Source organism: Natator depressus, chromosome 6, assembly GCF_965152275.1.
Source record: "Natator depressus isolate rNatDep1 chromosome 6, rNatDep2.hap1, whole genome shotgun sequence".
In the NCBI taxonomy this organism is placed as follows: domain Eukaryota; kingdom Metazoa; phylum Chordata; order Testudines; family Cheloniidae; genus Natator; species Natator depressus.
This window is the reverse complement of record NC_134239.1, coordinates 122,322,646-122,342,688: the sequence shown is the minus strand read 5'-3', so window position 1 is coordinate 122,342,688 and position 20,043 is coordinate 122,322,646. Positions and strand designations below refer to the sequence as shown.

General features: G+C 41.3%; 1 protein-coding gene across 4 annotated transcripts in view; it reads left to right on the top strand.

Moving 5' to 3' along the window:
- FBXO34 (F-box protein 34) overlaps window positions 1–20,043 on the top strand; it is a 66,628-nt gene that overhangs the window by 2,455 nt on the left and 44,130 nt on the right. Inside the window, exon 1 of one of the 4 annotated variants that reach the window (XM_074956474.1) lies at window positions 157–174. The exons of the other annotated variants lie outside the window; for them this stretch is intronic. The gene's annotated coding sequence lies outside the window, so the exon portion shown is untranslated. Of the gene's footprint in view, window positions 1–156; window positions 175–20,043 lie in introns of those variants that run through there. 4 annotated transcript variants of the gene reach the window in all.

Genomic DNA, 20,043 nt, shown 5'->3' with positions numbered 1-20,043 from the left:
TCCTTTGCTTCAGGGACTGGGAGTGTTTTGAATGCAGTGTGTTCAGTCCTGGTGGGAGGGGGAAGGGAGTGCCTTGTGTTGCTTTCCAACTGCTACATGCCTTCTCTATCGCTGAATGAAAGAGCCTCATTGACTGGTTTTGGGAGGTAATGTGTCCCGCTCTCTGCTTGAAAGGTAAATTTGTCAGAAACCAGGGCCTTTCTGAGGGAAAGAGAAGGACTATCTTTCAAACAAACAAAAGGTTCCCCCCCCCCTTGCTGATAATAGCTCACCTTACCTGATCACTCTTGTTACAGTGTGTATGGTAACACCCATTGTTTCATGTTCTCTGTGTATATAAATCTCCCCACTGTATTTTCCACTTAATGCATCCAATGAAGTGAGCTGTAACTCATGAAAGTTTATGCTCAAATAAATTTGTTAGTCGCTAAGGTGCCACAAGTCTTCCTTTTCTTTTTACTATCCAGAAGGTGATTGATGCCTTATCAAAAGCAGGTGGATAACAAAGACAATGTCTGTTAATTGAGTAACACTTTTGAAATTACCCTTTTTAATGAAAAAAGAAAAGGAGTGCTTGTGGCACCTTAGAGACTAACCAATTTATTTGAGCATGAGCTTTTGTGAGCTACAGCTCACTTCATTGGATGCTCAAATAAATTGGTTAGTCTCTAAGGTGCCACAAGTACTCTTTTTCTTTTTGCGAATACAGACTAACACGGCTGTTACTCTGAAACCTTTTTAATGACATGCACTTAATAACTAGAAGTTGCATTTTAATATGGCTGATGAATTGAGAGCTTCTGATTTGATTTAATACCAGGGCTAGTCTTCAAATATGTTTGCATGCTCTGTGACTGAGTTGGTTCGTTCTTATGTGACTAGAGAATTATTAAAAATACTTCAAATGCACAGACTTTGTATTGTTAAAGGTAGATGAAACATTAAGACTTACTTTTGCATCAGTTCAGATATGAAAAGGATTGTGAACATATGGAGACAACTTGTCAAGCATTGTGATGCAATAGCATGTTTTATTTTCTCAAGGGTATAAAATTATTTTTGCATATTTTGTGATTCAGGAAGCCTATTGCAATGAGCTGCTAATGTGTACCATAGTGTTCCGCTGGATAGAATGAGAATGGCATAATTAACTGTTTGTGATAAAACCTTATGTTATGATATTCGCGTCTAGTTCAAGTGCTAGGAAGTGCTATGCATCTGGAGCAAGAAGAACAGAGTTTTCTATCTTTGTTGTTGCTGTGAGTTCTGAGTGGCTGTGTACTGTAGCAACAGCCATGAAGTTCTGGGTGGCAACAGCTTTGATACAAAGTACTGGCTTTAGTTTCTTTTTGCATTCCTTTGTGGCTGACATGTTAGTAGTATTCTCAAACTAGCACAATTATTGTAATAGTTGACAAGTAGCACAGAGTGTTCTACTGGTTCCCATTTCTCTCCCCCACCCCCCTCCAAAAACCAACATTGTTGTGTGGATGTTAATATGTTCAAACTGCAAATTAGGTAGCTGGTTCCAATCAAAATATCATTGTTGGTTTTTTTGGTAAGGAGTCTTGCAAAGGTTGCTATTAAAAAGCAAGCATCAATAAGACAAATTTATAGCTGAGTCTGTTACCAAAGCCTATGATTCAATGCTGCTCTATCGTTGAAAACTTGCATATCTCCAGTTAGTAATTAAATTTGTATCTTTTCCCAAAATGTCTTCTATACAAATACAGAAAACCATTTTGTTCGTGTCTAAGACAATTTAGGGCTTTTCTGGTCACTGGATTTAATGTTCAAGTCTTTAGAAACTGATTTTGGCTTACAAAACGAGGAAGTTTGTCTGTAACCTGCAAGGTACCTTTCACTAACATTATGTGCTGCACAGAAAACTGTGGATTTATTTTCGCTTTATATAGTAGTGAAATTTAAACTTGTTTTAAAACACCATTTTGAGCCTTTTTGCTCAGCTTTAATGTTCAAAGGTCAGTGCAGCTGAGACTTGCTCATTTCTGTGAATATTGCTCTTGTTAAAACATGATTAATGAGATTAGGAGAATTGCCACAAGTAGCAGAATCTGGCTGCAGTTCTGGAATTAGCATATGTTTCTTTTCTTCCTCCCTCTGTCATTTCCCCCAAAGAATCTTACCTCTTTCTGTTGTGGTAGGGGAAAAATCTGCTGTACCATTTGCTATTCCTACTGTCCATGTGATTACAAAATTAATCCTCACACACACTCAATTTTCTCTGAAGTTCAACCATGTCTTTCAGTGGGCATTCTAGTGACTATTAAATACTCTTGAAGAGTGAAAACATACTAGTCTTATCTTACACAGAAATGTTTGCGCTGATTGGAACCAGAAAACTTGGGGAAAACTAAAATATTGAATGTAATGCTTTTTATGTCAGGAGGATTTAAAAAAAAAATCAGTAAATGCAGGGGGTGCGGTTAGTTGTAAAATAATGGGTTTAGGTGATCTTGAAATTGAATTTCTGCCAGGGAAAATCTTACTGTTCTAATTTATTACTCTATACTCCTGTTTGTAGTGCTTGGAAGCTAATGTATGCTTGCTTTGCTGCAAGCCAGGAGAACATTAGTGATTAAAAATTTAGCAGGTGCTGTGGTTCACTTAACTACTTGTTCTTTCATCATTTAGGTCATACCACACACTTATGTTTCTAAGAGTCTGTCTAGCTTTTTCATTCTTAAAAGTCAAATTCTCTTGTGCAAACTACCATAGTGTCTATATAACTGATTTGTTAAGAACTGGGTTATGCAGAGTAAATTACTCAGTATTATTCTCAAGCTTCCCCTAACCTTTGGGAATCTCCTTTTTTATTTCTCAGCTACTGTTCCCCTTTCTCCCCCGCCCTGCCCTGGTAGGCAGATCCTCATTCCTGTAGCTTCTCTGACTTTGGAAATCCAGTGCTTTCTGTTGGTTGAACTGAGATAAATGCACCCCACTGTCCAGCAATTAAGTATGAGACATACATAGGCTCAAGGATCCTCACTTGATTTCGTTGTGTCTGAAGCAGCATTTTTATGTGCAAATGCTCTTATTGTTTCAGGCAGGATTTTAAAGTCTGAAGATAAAGCCACCCAGAAAAATTCTGTCAGTATTATTTTATCCAGTATGCCATTTAACTGGTTTGTTAATATTCATGATTCTAGTTTTGCTCAGTATGTCTTTTTTTAAAAAATTTATAACTTCTGTCTTCGGGGTCTTTTTACTAGAAGACTTTATTTAAAATATGGAATCCTCTTCTGGACTACATGAAGTCACTTAACCCATCTTGAAATGTGTAGACTGTGTTGCAGTTTGTTTCCACTTCTTTTAACACCTCCCCTTCTATTTCTTGTTTCATGTGTATTGGTAAAAGGTGAAAAAAACATGTTTTGTAGTAGATGCCTCATCTTCTCTCAGAGGGGGTTGGATTCTGAAACTGTAGCTTACTAACTTCATTTTGTTGCATCTGTTGCTATTCTTGTAACTGGAAAAAATAAAACCAAATCAAAATAAGTCTGCCTTAAGCTAGGCTGTCCGTTAAGGAGGGTCTGCCTTCACTGCATAAGTAATACTCAAGATGTTCTAGAATTGTTAGCAATAGCAATATAAGAGAGTTACTAACTGGGTTTTATGCAAGATGGGTGGAGTACAAAAGTGCATCCAGGTGACATTATATATTCAGATCCTTTCCTGCATGAAATATGCATTTTTATTAATTAATATTTCACAATCTCTTATTTCATATATAATGTTGGTAAGAGGAATACTGCTTGTTATACATAGATAACAGATGCAGAGATTGTTCTTTGAGTCAACGTGGATTGTTTCATCTAACTATCCTCTTTAAAAGGTGGGTGAGAGAATGTATTTTATTGAGCCAACTTCTGTTGATAAGAGAGACAAGCTTTTGAGCTTACACAGTTCTCTTCTTCAGGTGACCTTCAGCTCTGTGTGAACTCGAAAGCTTGTCTCAGAGAAATTAAATTCAGGATGTAGAATGTAGAGCAAATATCTTGATTGAGGTCACAAAGAAAGTTGCAGTCAGCATCCAAAGCAGTGCCACAGAAGGGCTGCTGCGGGGCTTTTGGCTTAAAAGAAGGCTGTATAATGTAAGGTTGTGAGGCATCAGTGACACATCAGTAGTGAGACTGAAGACTCCAAGTTGAAAAACATAGTAAGAGGACCGAAAAAGTGCCACCATGGCAAAACAACAAAGTAAAAGAAGCAGCTAGAGGCAAAAAGGCATCCCTGAAAAACTGGAAGCTAAATCCTATTGAAGAAAATAGAAAGGAGCATAAAGTCTGGTAAGTCAAGTGCAAAAGTATAATTAGGCAAGCCAAAAAATAATTTGAAGAACAACTAGCCAAAGACTCAAAAAAATAACAGCATTTTTTTTTTTTAAGTACACGAGAAGGAGGAAGCCTGCTAAACAATCAATGGGGCCACTGGATGATCGAGGTGCTAAAGGAGCACGCAAGGACAATAAGGCCATTGCGGAGAAACTAAATGAATTCTTTGCATCAGTCTTCACTGCAGAGGATGTGAGGGAGATTCCCACACCAGAGCCATTCTTTTTAGGTGATGAATCTGAGGCACTGTTCCAGATTGAGGTGTTGTTAGAGGAGGTTTTGGAACAAATTGTTTAATTAAACAGTAATAAGTCGTCAGGACCAGATGGTATTCACCCAAGAGTTCTGAAAGAACTCAAATGTGGAATTGCAGAGCTACTATCTGTGGTGTGTAACCTATCATTTAAATCAGCTTCTGTACCACATGACTGGATGATAGCTAATGTGACACCAATTTTTAAAAAAAGCTCCAGAAGTGATCCTGGTAATTACAGGCTGGTAAACCTAACTTCAGTAGGAGGCAAATTGGTTGAAACTACAGTAAAGAACAGAATTATCCGACACATAGATGAACACTATTTGTTGGGGAAGAGTCAACATGGCTTTTGTAAAGGGAAATCATGCCTCACGAATCTATTAAAATTCTTTGAGGAGGGTCAACAAACATGTGGACAAGGGAGATCCAGTGGATATAGTGTACTTAGACTTTCAAAAAGCTTTTGACAAGGTCCCTCACCAGAGGCTCTTAATCTAAGTAAGCAATCATGGGAAGGTCCTCTCATGGATCAGTAACTGGTTAAAAGATAAGAAACAAAAAGTAGGAATAAAGGGTGAGTTTTCAGAATGCAGAGAGGTAGTGTCCCCCTGGAGTCTGTACTGGGACAAGTGCTGTTCAACATATTCATAAATTATCTGAAAAAAGGGGTAAACAGGTGGCAAAATTTGCAGATGATACAAAACTAGTCAAAATAGTTATGTCCAAAACAGACTGCGAAGAGTTACAAAGGGGTCTCGCAAATCTGGGTGACTGGGCAACAAAATGGCAGATGAAATTCAATGCTGATAAATGCAAAGTAATGCACATTAGCAGACATAATCCCAACTATGCATACAAAATGATGGGATCTAAATTAGCTGTTATCACTCATGAAAGAGCTCTTGGAGTCATTGTGAATAGTTCTCTGAAAACATCCGCTCAATGCACAACAGCAGTCAAGCTAACAATGTTAGGAACCATTAAGAAAGGGATAGATAATAAGACAGAAAATATCATCATAGTGCCTTTTTATAAATCCACGGTACGCCCACATCTTGAATACTGCTTGCAGATCTGTTCACCCCATCTCAAAAAAAGATATATTTGAATTGGAAAAGGTACAGAGAAGGGCAACAAGAATGATTAAGGGTATGAAACAGCTTCTGTATGAGGAGAGATTAAAAAGACTGGGACTTTTCATCTTGGAAAAGAGACAGCTAAGGGTGGAGATGATACCAGTCTATAAAATCTTGACTGGTGTGGAGAAAGTGAATAAGGAAATGTTATGTGAAAGAGTAAATAACACAAGAATTAGGGGTCACCCGATGAAATTAATAGGCAGCAGGTTTAAAACAAACAAAAGGAAGTACTTCACACAACACACAATCAACCTGTGGAACTCCTTGCCAGGGGTGTTGTGAAGGCCAAAGCTCTAACAGGTTAAAAAAAACCAAAATAAGGTAAGTTATTGGAGGATAGGTCCATCAATGGCTATTAGCCAGGATGGGCAGAGATGCAACACCATGCTCTGAGTGTCCCTAGCCTCTGTTGGCCAGAACGGGAGAGTGGACAACAGGGGATGGATCACTAGATGACTGCCTGTCTTGTTCATTCCCTCTGAAGCATCTGGCATTGGCCACTGTCGGAAGAGAGGATGCTGGGCTAGATTGACCATTGGCCTGACCCAGTATAGCTGTTCTTATGTTCTTAGACTCTGAGGATTCTTAAAAACTGAATGTGCACTGAATCTACAGTACACAACAGAGACCTCTCTGTAAACCATTTTTGGAAGTGTAATGGAGACTTTCAGCTTCAGGGTTTTAGCTATCTGGATTTATCTTCAGATGTATTGTTTATATACTCTGTCCTAATCAGCAGTGTGAGAGGATGAGTTTCTAATCAGGGCACCCATATTTCTTTGAAGAAGCCTGTTTGGACAAAGTTAACATTTTATTTAATACTCATTCATGACAGCACTTGTTCCAGTTAACCTGTCCATAGATAAATAGAGTAAGCGGGTATCTCGGGTACATCTGAAAATCTTCCTTTTCACCTTTCTAAATATCTCTTACAGATTACATTTGGCTCGCCCATATTAGCATGTTCAAGTTATTGTATACGATACTCTGGAAAACTGACATTCAGGGTCTGATTAGTGTATGAAATTAACAAATTTGCATATTTTTGGCAAGCCTAAGCAATAGGCATGTAATTGAGGATTTTGTTACCTTCAAACATTCCTAGCAACTCTGAACTATTTTTGGCTTGTCTTGTGATTTGTGCTTAGAATTTTACTAGCTTTTAATTAGGGAAGTGCTCTAAGATGCCTTTTTTCTCTCAGCAACTATTACTGTACAGTGAAGACCAATATAAATACAAAGTCTCTCTCTAGAAGTAAGTGTCGAATAGCTAAAATACAAAAATGAATAAATTCAAACATAATCTACAATTTCAAGTGTGTGGTGTGAAGTTAGGTCTTTTTAGAGGTGAACTGCAAAATGTTTTAAAAAAACAGAGTTGTGCTCTTTTTGTCTTTGAAGTACTGTATGAAGAAGGCCTGAAATATTTTTATAAAAAGCAGTTTTGATTTTCTGCTCATCTATTTAACCTTGGGAATATGGAGTGTGTCAAGTGTGGTTTTACTGGTTTTCCTTGGTTTTACTGGACGACCTCTAGGGCATCTCTGATCATGTGTATTGTGAGCTTTTGCAGTAGAAAGGGTTTAGTTTATTGGATCTCTATTAAAGATATCCTTTCTCCAAAACATTCAATTAGGGCTTGTCTACACAGAGACACTCAGGAAAGTTAAGGTGAATTAAATTTTAAGTTATGCACATTGACTTCACACCTTTAGCCTTAACAACTTTCCTGAAGATATGTCTACACTAGAAACACTATCGCTGCAGTACTGTAGTGTAAATGCTTATTACGGTGATGAAAGAGGTTCTTCCCGCTGTAGTAAATCCACCTCTCTGAGGGCTTGTCTCCACTTACTGTGGATCGACACTGTGACGATCGATCCACCGGGGGTCGATTTAGCGGGTCTAGTGAAGAAGACCCACTAAATCGACTGCTGATCGCTCTCCTGTTGACTCCGGTACTTCACCGGAATGAGAAGCATAAGGTAAATTTCTCCCGGCGACCCAGCGTGGTGTGGGCACCGCAAAAAGTCGACCTGAGGTATGTCAACTCCAGCTATGTTGTTCACGTAGCTGGAGTTGCCTAACTTAGATCTAATTAACCCCGTAGTGTAGACCTACCCTAAGAGACGATAGCTAGGTTGATGGAAGAATTCTTCCATTGGACCTAGTGGTGTCTACTCTGGGGTTTAGTTTGGCTTAACTAAATCTCTCCGAGGAGTGAATTTTCACACCCTGAGCAACTTAGCTAGCTCGACCTAACTTTATAGCATATACCAGCCCTTAGTGTCTTCTGTAGACATAGCAACAATGACCAAGGCCAACATTTACTCAACTTCAGGGTTTTTTTTGTTTTTTCAAGAAGCCTGCTGAAAATTCCTTCCCATTTCAATTGCTCAGCTTTTGGTTTTGTGATGTGCTTATCTCACTTATTCTCTAGTGCTTATGGATTCTTCCAGGCTGGACAGAGCCATGATGCAGGAAAAAATGCAGAAAAAAGCTTGTTTTTTAGTGTGGGAAGGGATGAAAAACAACTACTTTATTGGTAATGCTTTTATATTAACTAGTCTTCTCTTTGACACCAGGGTCTCAAAATAATTAAAATATAAAGTATATTTTTTCTGTATTATGTTTTTAGCCTTGCTCTTTCCTTAGTAACCTGGAAGCAAGCTTGCTTCCTTACTCTTAATCACCAGGTCAAGAATTTTGTTCAAGTAACTTCTGCTTTACAAAATTTCAGTGTTTTTTTTTTCTTTCTTTTTTGTTTTCCTCTTGATATTTTTATCTTAACCACTTAAAATTTCTGCCATGGGATAAAGTTAGTTGTGCTGCTCTACTATTTCATTTCACTGTTAGCTTGGGAGAATGCCAAATGTGAAATCTTGTTCATAGTGATTTCTTTATTGTTCGATATTTTTTCCCTATGTCTGCATGTTAACATATTTCAAAAGAAAATAGCAGTTCATTTTTAAATTTAGATTTTGCATTTCCGTGCTGCTTATCTGTTGAGGATGGGAGTTTGCTCAGCAAATTAGCGTTTGGGAGTCCTTTTTGGTCTGCTGCCGCTTCCAGAATTTAGGTAGCACTGGAAATCAGGAGCACCACCTTCCATCTGCATCTATCTAGGCATAGTGAGTGCTTTTGTTGGATCTAGACCTCACCATTGTAACCCATGTCTCTTTGTGCCTCTGGAAGTGGAGGATGTAACCCTTCCAATTCAATGGGTGCACACACTGTCACCTCTTCCTTGCCTTGCCAAGGAGGCAGGGCTGTCCTTAGGATTTATGGGGCCCTATGCAGTATTATTAATCTGGTGCCCCATGCCTAATGGCAACCCGGGCTTGCATGTGTATTTTAGATAAGGGTGGTCTTTTGAAGGATTTATTTAAAAAACGATACGTCTGAAGATCCAGGCATTTATGGCTAAGATGAATACTCGGATTGTGCATCTAAAAATCTATGCAAGGATTTTTCAAAGACATGATTTTATAATCTTCAGCAACACAGTAATGAAATATTTTAAAGCAAATGTTAAACTAAGGTCCTGTAGACTAACATGTTCTGAGTAAATATTACAGTAATGCACAACTGTTTTTTGTCAGTAAATTCAGAAACTGACAGTATATACCTGGGGGTTGGCAAATGCCTGTTAAATGGCTTCATTACCACTTGAAGAAAAGGAGTACTTGTGGCTCCTTAGAGACTAACGAATTTATTTGAGTATAAGCTTTCGTGAGCTACAGCTCCGATGAAGTGAGCTGTAGCTCATGAAAGCTTATGCTCAAATAAATTCGTTAGTCTCTAAGGTGCCACAAGTATTCCTTTTCTTTTTGCGAATACAGACTAACAGGGCTGCTACTCTGAAACCTGTCATTACCACTTGAATGGCTCTTTAACAGTTTCAGTGTTGTGCTAATAAGTCTGGCAGGCTGGAAGCCTTTTTCACTTTTAAGTACTAGATCCCCTCTCACCAGGCTGCTGCAGCCAGTTGTGGTGGGAGTGTGGAGGAAAGGGATAGGAAGAGGCGGGAGGGTGGACACTAAGACCCAGGGTGCCCCAAATTTTCGGGTGCCCTATGCAGCCGCATATGCCTAAGGATGGCCCTGCAAGAAGGCACCGACCACCCACAGCAGCACCCTTTTACCCCAGCACTGCAACCCTAATGCTGGCTTGGTGTGGCTGGGTGGCCAGGGAGGGGGGGCGGAGGGCTCCCCACTCTGGGCATTGCAACTTGGTGCATGGGGTCGCTAGTGCCATTTAGGTTTGGAAGTTCTGACGTTTATTAGTAGATAACTTCATTTCTAGTATACAGGGTAGGCAACAGTCAAGCTAACCTTATAGTTAAAGTCCTGATAAATTGGAGATTACCATTCTGTCTCTGTCATGCACTCTGCCTTTATTCCAACATCCCAGTGGCTGAGGACGTAACTGTCAGTGAAACTATTCCAGTCCCCTCCTCTAAGGGTCTGCCATTTCTACTCTCGCTTCCTTTGAAGTCTAGGTATGAACACTTTTACCTGGTGACTGCTAATCCTGCAGAGATGTTATGATGGACTTTGAAGCTGACACCCTCTCCAGTTTATGTCCCCATTTTATTTAGTGCTGAGGACTCTGCTTTCGTGAGAGAGAGTTTTTCATTTGCCCTTATTTAAGGTACATCACTTCAGAGTAACTCCTGGAACTTTGTACTTACCACCTGATTGTAATGACGTGTAGCTTGACATGTATCTACTGTAATGTTAAGTCTATTTTTGTAATGAAGAATAACGAGGGAAGGGATTGGGGTGTTGGAGAGGACCTAGGACTATGGGGTTGCTGCCCTCCCCTCAGGGTTTTGGTGTCAGGGTGTGGATGGGGCATCAGAGAGGGCCACTGAGTATTTAACTATGATTATATATTTCATATATTTCCACCAAGTATTTCACTGTAGTTAGAGTATCTGTGAAATCTTTACTATGTAGTCAGGTAGAGACATCATACAATAAGAATCATAATTCAGTAGTCTTATGCCGAACTAACTTGCTGCTGTGTTGCTACAACTGTATTTGTGCACTGTACAAGAGACTGACTATGCTAAACTCTTTGTAGGGTGCATGTATACAATTGTAGCAAGAGACTGATTGTTCCAGACTTTGTACAGTACATGTGTATAGTTGTAGCAACACAGGCAAGCTAGTTCAGTGTAAGAAGACTTAATTATGATTATTACAATGGTTAGAAACCAAGGCTAGCAGGGCAGGGGCCATCTTTTAGTTCTGGGTTTGTATGGTGCCTAGCACAGTTGGTTCCTGGTCCATGACTGGGACTTATAGGGTCTATGGCAATACTACTGCTAATAAACTGAGGTGCTCAAGATAGCATTACACAGAGACAAACAGGGTTGGTGTAGGACTTTCTTCATGGAAGGTCTTCAGCTTTGGAAGTGGCCTCCTTACCTGCTCTGAGGTAGCCAGAGTTTGACTTTTAGGGTGTGGTGCAAGGTTCATCTTTCAGGCATTTGCATTAGGGAATGAGGTAAAGAAAGCAGATAAATGATTTTTATTTTTTAAGGGAGGAATGTTTTTCCTTTATTTGCTTTTAGGTAGATGTGTATATATATCTGGAGGTACACAGATGGATACATTTTTATGAACCTTAAATTTAAGTAAACCTGGTCTTTCCCTTGAAATCTCAGAAGTTTGAGGATTACGGGTGGCAACTGCCAATTTTTTAGGATTGTATTTAGAAAGACCTTGTTTTTGTTCTGCAAAGAATGCTCAAGAATTTTGCCTTGTGTCCCCTTGTCTGTTTCAGAGGAGGCTATAGCAACTTGCCTTGATGACCCACAGCATTGGCAAAGGACGATGCAAACATGGTCTTTGGTGCAGGGAATGCTCAGGCGCGGTATGGGTTCCAGGAGGACAAAAAATTAGCAGATCAAATGAGCCAGAGGTTAGAGTGGTTCAGGGTGTGGTATGTTCTGAAGCTCTGTCCGCTTATGATGCCAAAATGAGATTGTGCAATAATGTGATTCTCTTTTCTGTTGCATGTGTTGATCACTAGTGCAGTAGTTAAGAATAATACAGTATACATGTCAACAAAGCACTCCTTTAAAAAGGAGAGCAGTTCATCCTTTTCAGCAATTGTTTTGGACTCAGGTAACACTTTACATCATCGGATGCATGCATCTGATGAAGTGAGCTGTAGCTCATGAAAGCTTATGCTCAAATAAATTTTAGTCTCTAAGGTGCCACAAGTCCTCCTTTTCTTTTTGCGAATACAGACTAACACGGCTGCTACTCTGAAACTTTACATCAGGTGCTCTATTGGAAGGACTGCTGGGAAAGGGGGACATACTTGCACATGTGGTGGAATTAGATGGTTTGGGGAAGAAATTATTAAAGAGATTCACTTTATTAGAAAATTCAACCTTCCTAGATATCCTCTCACCTGCTTACTCAGTGCACCAGAAAAGGATCTACATTTTTCTTTATTGTTAGCAGCAAGTCTTTGTATTGCACGTTATTGGAAAAATATAACTTCTCCAATGGAATTGTGATATAGTAAAATATGGACTGTCCTTGTAATGGAAAAGCCTTTACATCAAGTATGAACACAAGAGAAGCACCAAAACGAGGATAGGTATTCAGAAATGTGGTCACCCTTTCTAGTGTACTCGGAGGAGTGCTCCCCACCCAGCAAGCGGGAATTTTTAGTCAGGTTCTTTGAATATTAACATGAGCCTGAATAAATAAGTAGTAATGTATGATATAATATGAATATTTTATTGCAGCTTTGCCTTAATAAAAAGCTTGAGAAGTACAAATGTTGCTGATTACATCGATAAAGGTCCTAAGATTTTAAAAATATATGTAGCGCATACCAGAATGAACTAGTCTTCATTACAGATGATTCTCATCAATCTTCCAGGGTAGGGAATTGGGGATAGGGACATATTAGATTTAAAAAACAAACCAAAAAAACCCAACAAAACTTTAAAGAGTTGGATGATAAATCTGAGTGGGTTTTTAGCATGCTTATTATTGATATTCCCGATGAGAATTGCACTTGGAGGGAGCGATCTGATTCTGGGTATGCCAGGCTTCTGGTCCTTTATGCCCAGCACTCAACCATCCATGTAATCCACATGGGCCATTTTACAACATATGCAGTGTTTCTTTTTGGGATGAAGTGCATTTCAGTTCTTTGTGCATATGGGCCAAAACTCAGGTGCCCAAGTTAGGCTGAATGCCAGTGTGCTGGACACTTTGGCCAACACTGGGAATTGAACTGGAGACCTCCAGAGCTGTAAGCACAAGTTTCTACAGCTGAAACTAAAGGACCAGGTTCTGTAGTGTGAGGCTGTAACACTTCATCCTGTGTGGACTGGGCACAGGGGAGATGTAATGTGCACTTAGCAGTGATTTAGACCAGTAACTGCCCATAGAAGTTAATAGGAATAGTGCATTTTTGAAAATCAGGCCTCTTTTATTTAAATACCTAAAGTTAGGCACTCAAGTCTGAAATTGTTGGCCTTGTTGTGTGCCAGGGCTGATTCTGAGAACAGGAAGTGATCAGGTCAAATAAACCAGCAATCTTCCTCTGTCTTGGCAGTTAGACCAAAGCAGGTGTTCTGAAAATCAGTTTTCCAGACCAGACTTCTTTGCATCTTGTAAGCAACACCCTCAAATTTCTTCAAAGTAAATTTGGCGTGGGCAGGAAGAACCAAAGAACAAGATGAGATATTGTGTACTTTAAAAAAAAAAAAAAAAAAAAAAAAGGGCTTATTTATCTTCCAACTCCAGTAACTTCCATTACTAAATAGATTAGCACTGTAATGACATGACAATGGATTCTGATAGCCCTCCAGCAGCTGAGGTGTGGCTTGTGACGCTTAATCTGAACAAAACTTGAACACACTTTCCCCCCCAGTGATAAACTGTAATCTCATCCTATGAATGTCAGCTAGAGAACAAAGCTGCTTGCAGCTGTCATGACTCATATCTGGGCTGCACTCTAAAAAATGGAGATGTACCTCCAACATATGTGGAAAAGCTTTAAAACACTGTACCAATTTATCTGGAAACTCTCTTTGAAAGTTCTCTAAAGCTAGTGCTGCTCTTTGGCATTGAGTAGACTGAAGAAATTGTACCATGTTAAGAATGTCTTGGCCTGGGCATGCTTGTTAAACACCCTGAATCCATGGTTGCAAGTGTTCCAAATGGCTTGCACCTAAGCCAGTACAGTTTGGGTTAGATTTGATTTCTGCAAGGCTAAATACCAGTTCAGTGTCCATATGGGAGGCATTAAAATGGTTGAGTAAATCAGTTCAAATAGGACTTACTACTGTAACCACTGTGCTGTGAACTGTGGGATGGGTACCCAGAAGGCATTGCAATTGAAACAGCTTAGAATGTCACTAGTTTAGAAGCAGGGTGAAACCTCCAGTGGTTCAAATTCACATGACTAGTATGGTTGCATTGAATGTTTTGTGTTTAAACTGGTTCTACCTTATTACTTCAATTCTGTGGTGTAGACATGGCCCTGGACACAAGAGGTGAGGTCAAAAAGGAATTACTGGGTAAAGTTTTAGAGGAGGCTTTTGTCTCTTTTGAAATGGAATAAAAGTGCATTTGTGCAGGGGCTCAGTTCACAGACTTACATCACTCTGTGAACTCCTGATAAAATACTTCTCTGGAACTGGTAATTATTGCCCCATGGGCCAGTTCTTGTTACCTCAAAGAAACACTAAAAAAAAATGTCTGGTTCCTGCATACTCCCATAAAAGGCACTAATTCCCCAAACATGTCAGGAGACTGCTTTCTGCTGTGATATGACTGTTGAATTTCTCAGACACCATACTAGACAAGAGGTCCGCTTGACTTTTTACATAATAAATCATGAAAGCATTGCACAAGTGTTTGTCTCACTCTGACTGGCTTTGACTTGAATGGGAATCTTGTGGTCAGGACTTTCAGATCACTATGGAAAACTTAGCGTATATTCCATGTGTTTTTCCAATTTGGTCCCCAGCATAACTTAGAGCAGCCTCAGAGCTCTATTCCATCAGCTTATAACTACCTTTTTCACTTCATAAATTGCCTGTCAGAGTCTCTTGGCATGAGGAGCGTGCCTCAGACTCAGTGGAGGGTGCCGTTGGCTCTGATCTCCATTAGCTGGAGGTGTGGGGTATGAGGATGCGCTAAGATCAGGTAGTAGGAGCACAATAATATGCTGCCATCAGGCATCTTTATTTTAAAGTTTGAGTTTACTCTTGAAGTGAAAAAAAATGAGGGATGTGTCTGACGCAAATGGCGATGCTGGTAACATTTGTTACAGTGATTTAGTGTCATTGCAGATCTTCAGACTGTCTACGCTAGCACTTTCGTTGGTCAGGGGTGTGAAAAAAACACAACCCTGAACGACATAAGTTTCACCAACAAAAGCGATGGTGTGGACAGCGCTGTGTTGGCGGGAGATGCTCTCCAGCCATGCTACCGCCATTTGTTGGGGTGGTTTAATTATGCTGACGGGAGAGGTGTCTCCTTACAATGGTGCAGCTGCAGTGGTACAGCTGTGCTGCTGTAAGGTCTGTAGTGTAGACATAGCCACAGTCTCACTGTGCTGGCACTAGAATTCTGTGTAGGTTCAACTACAGCATCAAACTCCTTCAGTAATTGCAGGTGATACAATTCCAGGTTTCAGAGTGGTAGCCGTGTTAGTCTGTATCAGCAAAAACAGCGAGGAGTCCGTGTGGCACCTTATAGACTAACAAATTTATTTGGGCCTAAGCTTTCGTGGGCTAAAACCCACTTCATCAGATGCATGGAGTGAAAAATACAGTAAGCAGAATATATATTATAGCATGTGAAACGATGGGAGTTGCCTTACCAAGGGGGGGGGAGTCAATGCTAATGAGCCAATTCAATCAAGGTAGAATTGGCCTATTCTCAACAGTTGACAAGAAGGGGTGAATACCGAGGGAGGGAAAATTACTTTTGTAGTGTTAACAAAGCCAATGCAATCAAGGTGGCTCATTTCCAACAGTTAACAAGAAGGTGAGAGTATCAGCAGAGGGCAAATTACTTTTTGTAGTGACCTATCCACTCTGTCTTTATTTAGGCCTAATTTGATGGTGTCCAGTTTGCAAATTAATTCCAAAGTTCTGCAGTTTCTCGTTGGAGTATGGGAATTTCAAAACCAAAATGCTCCACCAAGTTAGGACTAGCATTTGTATGATGGCTTTCATCTAGAAGGATCTGAAAGCACTTTACAAACTGACTTAAAGACACAGCGTGTTGGGGCTAATGCACACAGTTGCAAAAATTGCCTTGGGATCTTTAAAAACCATGTTATTGGGGCCTATGCTTAGTCTCTTTATACAGGCGAGTTAATTGAGAGCCTTTCTCTTATGAACTGTGGAGCGTCTTTTGCACTGAAAAAACCCTACCCCCTGAAAATCAGTATGCAAGTGAACACAAACTTTGTGGTCATGTTTAGGTACTGATTTTCAAAGAGGTTAGGATGTCTTTAGTGCAGTGGACTAGGAAGGAGCCTTGAGCAGTGAAAGTGCAATTCTCCAAATGCTGTAGTCTAGAGGGTCAGCTTGGTATCTTGCAGGGTGAGAAATGTTATACGGCTCTTGTCTGGTAGTGATGTCCTTTCCTCTACATGGTGCCAAAGATGCCATAAAACCTGGTTCTGTTCCATCAGCCAGGTAACAGGTGGTTGTGGAATGATTATATCACCTTTCCTTGGTCATACTAGATACTTGCAGGGGCTAACCCATTTTTACCAAATAGTGTGTGTGTTCCCATTATGGTATTTGTGTATACTATTTTGAATTTGTCCTTTTATGCCCACGTAAGCTGATAGGTGATCTGCTGGCCAGGGATGGTGAAATCACGCTTCAACCAGTGGCACAGCTCCATTTCTTTTCTTGGGGCTTCGGACCAAAACTGCACAACCTGAAACAGTTTCACCACTCTTCAGGGTCTTTTCTGGCTTTTGTCTCCAGGGCTTCACATCTCCCCCGCCAGTTCTTATTCCCTGCATAGAATGCCCTTTGGGTCTCCTTTGCCTGCCCCTCTGTGTAAGAGGCAGCAAGCCCTATATGAGACTTTCTGCAGAGCATATGCTAGGAGCAAGTACGGGACCTGCAACTGCAGCTTCCAGTGTAAAAGGCCAAGGGCCATAATGGATGCATTACGGTATGCTCATGTGCCCCAAGGTCCAGTGCCCTGTTTCAGTCCTTGTCTTCAGTGTGTCTTCCACAAAGCATCCTGTACCTGTTCTTCTCAGGGGGCAAAACTTACAATGCTGACCTGGAGGGCCGAGAACCCAAGAGACACATTTGAGGTGTAGTGCCATGTAGACATGAAATGACTTTCTCCTTGTGGGGCCTGGATGCAATTCTCTATGTATCTTATGGTGTGTGGGGTATGTTTAAAAAAAAAAAAAAATCGCTTTTCCTTCTCTCTCCCCACCCTCTTCCCCCGCTCCCCCATCCATCTCAATTATTAGTTATAAACAAGGCCCTGTGTAGGGCTCATTCAGCCTGCATTATGCAGGAGAGGCTCCAGTTATGAAGCAGGGACTTGGATTCATTTTGATATTAAATTCGGTTTACTTAATGCTGCCTCAGAGTTTCAGCTCTCACTGTGCTACAGATTCCTGTACTGAAAACCAGGTGACTGCTGTTGTAACAGCTGTCAGAAGGGTTGGGAAAAGGCTGAAGCCTTGGACAGTTGGTTTTCTTGGCAGCAGGAAGGTGTGTTTGGGTTTGGAAATTGGGAGACAATTGAGGCTTTGTTCTGGAGAGGATGCATTTCTTCTTTCTCTCATCCTTCTGGGTATGGGTGGAAGTGATGTTACATTTAGAGGTGGAGAGATTTGACTTTTGTTTTCTTCCCAAGCGCTCCTCGGCAACAATTCGATGTCCTAATATTTGCCACTACATCCAGTGATGCTAGATAATCACTCAAACTAGGTGTTTCCACTAACGTGATTGGCAGTGAATTAGTTAATAGTGGCACTTGAGCCGTTCAGTTATTCAGAAGCTGGTGTAAACCAGAGCTGAACCAAGCTCAGATTCTTTAGGCTCGAACAGGCTGTGGAATTTATTTATTACCGCACCATAAGTGTGTGTGGCAATAAACTATGGGTCCCCGCCCTGTGGTTTGTTTTAAATTTGATAACCCAGTGTGGGAGGATGCTGATAAACAAGAAGTGGGTGGAGGGGTTAGCAGAGGGTGAGCTGAGATCGTGAGATGCTGCTTGTTGGTTCCTCTTTTAAAAACTGGGGGTGGGTCCAGGATTATAGCAAAGAAGGTCAGTGTTGGAAGAGGAAGTGTTGAGAGTGAGTCAGGGAGGATTGTGACGCTTCTCTTGAGGCACCTAGAACTGTGAGCAACTGTCACCCCTCTCAGCCTCAGCAAGTGAGAGCTTTGCTGCTGCTAAGCTGGGTGTCAGCTCCCTGCCACACCAGCCTGCCTGCCTTGCCAGCAAACTCTTCAGGACTCTGTCAGGCCAAACCTTGACTTGTAGGTGCTAACCAGGAAAGCCCAATTCCCAAGTTCCCCAGAGATGTGTCTTCGCCGTGTCCAGTCCCTCTCACTCAGAAGTTACATTCTCTACCTCCAAAGAGACACTGTGCTCATCAGCCTGTTAGGTTAGTTGAGGACTCACTCTCCAGTTTAATACAATAGCTTCTCAGTGCTGTGTAATAAAAGAAGAGTAAGTTTATTAAGGAAGAATAGAGATCTAAGTGCTAATTGGCCAGGATGAAAGGGACAGATATGGTACAAGTAAAACAAGACAAAACATGCTTTCTAGTGACTAAAACTTAATTTCAGCAAGTTACAATATTTGAGCAGGTTTCTCACCTATAATCGGTTTCCAGCTACTGTTGCTTCCCAGGTCAACAGGATCCACTTTTTATGAACTCAAAGGCTGCCGCTCCCCTTTGTCCCTTAGGTGATGGGTAACTCAAAAGTCTCTGCCCTCGTTCTGTTACCTCAAAGTTCACTGTCTCTGTTTCAAGAGCCTGGAAGGCTTCCTCGGGGTGCAGACTCCATCCTCCGATGTGATTGTTAAGAGGTCATCTCCCCTGCTTGCTAGCTCCATGGCTTTGTTCGTCTGGTAGCTCAATGTACTTTTCCTTGGCCTCTGTGATCAAGCTGCTCAGACAGGTAAAGACACATTCCTTTTGTCGGGGGCAGGCTGGACTTTATGCACTGCCTGCCAAATGCATTTTAAGAACATATTTCCAGCATGCAATTGTATGTTTCTGTACATACATCACACAGTGAATTTCAGGACCAGCATGTTACCAGTTTGCTTATGATACTTTGCACAACTTTTTTTCGATACAGATTATGACAATGGTGGTTTGTGGGCAATGAATGTGTCAGGCCTGATGTGAGTGATGGTATAGTGTGCCCTCTGCCAGTTGGCATTGAGGGGCTCCAAGGGACGTAAGGATGTTCAAGGGCTAGGGGCAGTAGGTGATGGGTGTGGCAGAAGGCAGGGGAGCCAAAAAGTGAGCTGAAACTTCTAAAGTGTAAGAGGTAAGCAGGGTTTTGAGGCTGGGTGACCATAGATACTATAAAGGCAGGAGCAGCACTGTGCAGGGCCTTTGCTGTGAGGATGAAGAGTCTGATTGTGGTAGAGAGGTGTTTGGAAGCCAGTGCCTGGCCCCAAGAAGGGCACGTGTTTGGTGCAGACAGAGGAACAGGCAAGGAAAAGGATGGGCATCTTTAAAAAGGGATGCTCTGCAGTCTACCACGGAGACGTTTATCCCGTCCACAGTCTGACGGATGGATGCCCCTAGATGCCCACACCTCTTGCACTTTCCCTGGAGGGGCAGCACTTGTTTTGGAAGCAATGATGACACTGTTCCCCAAGTTCCTGGCTGACCAGTGGAACTTTCCCTGGTGGCAGGGTAGCCACCCTTTCACTGTGGTAACTTGGCACTCCTGAGCCAGGTGTTTGGCAGCCCTCAGTGAAGGCATACGTTTGTCCGTGAGCAATTGTAGCAGTCCTTGGTGTTTTAAGGGAGCAAGACATTGTGCCACTCTTTCTGGAGCTGCAGCATGCAGAGGTGCAGCCCGAGGGAGGGAAAAGCAGAGGTGGCTTTTAAGCCCCCTTTGCACTTCCAATCAGCCTAGAATCCTAGTGATCAAAACTGTTCGTGGTGTAATTTAGGGAACTGTCTGTGATGTCCAGAGTGGCTTGTAGCAGCGTGTTGATAGCTGTGCCCCACCCCCTATGCTGGTACTTGCAAGGGGCATGCACAAGGCAGCCTGTGGCTGTC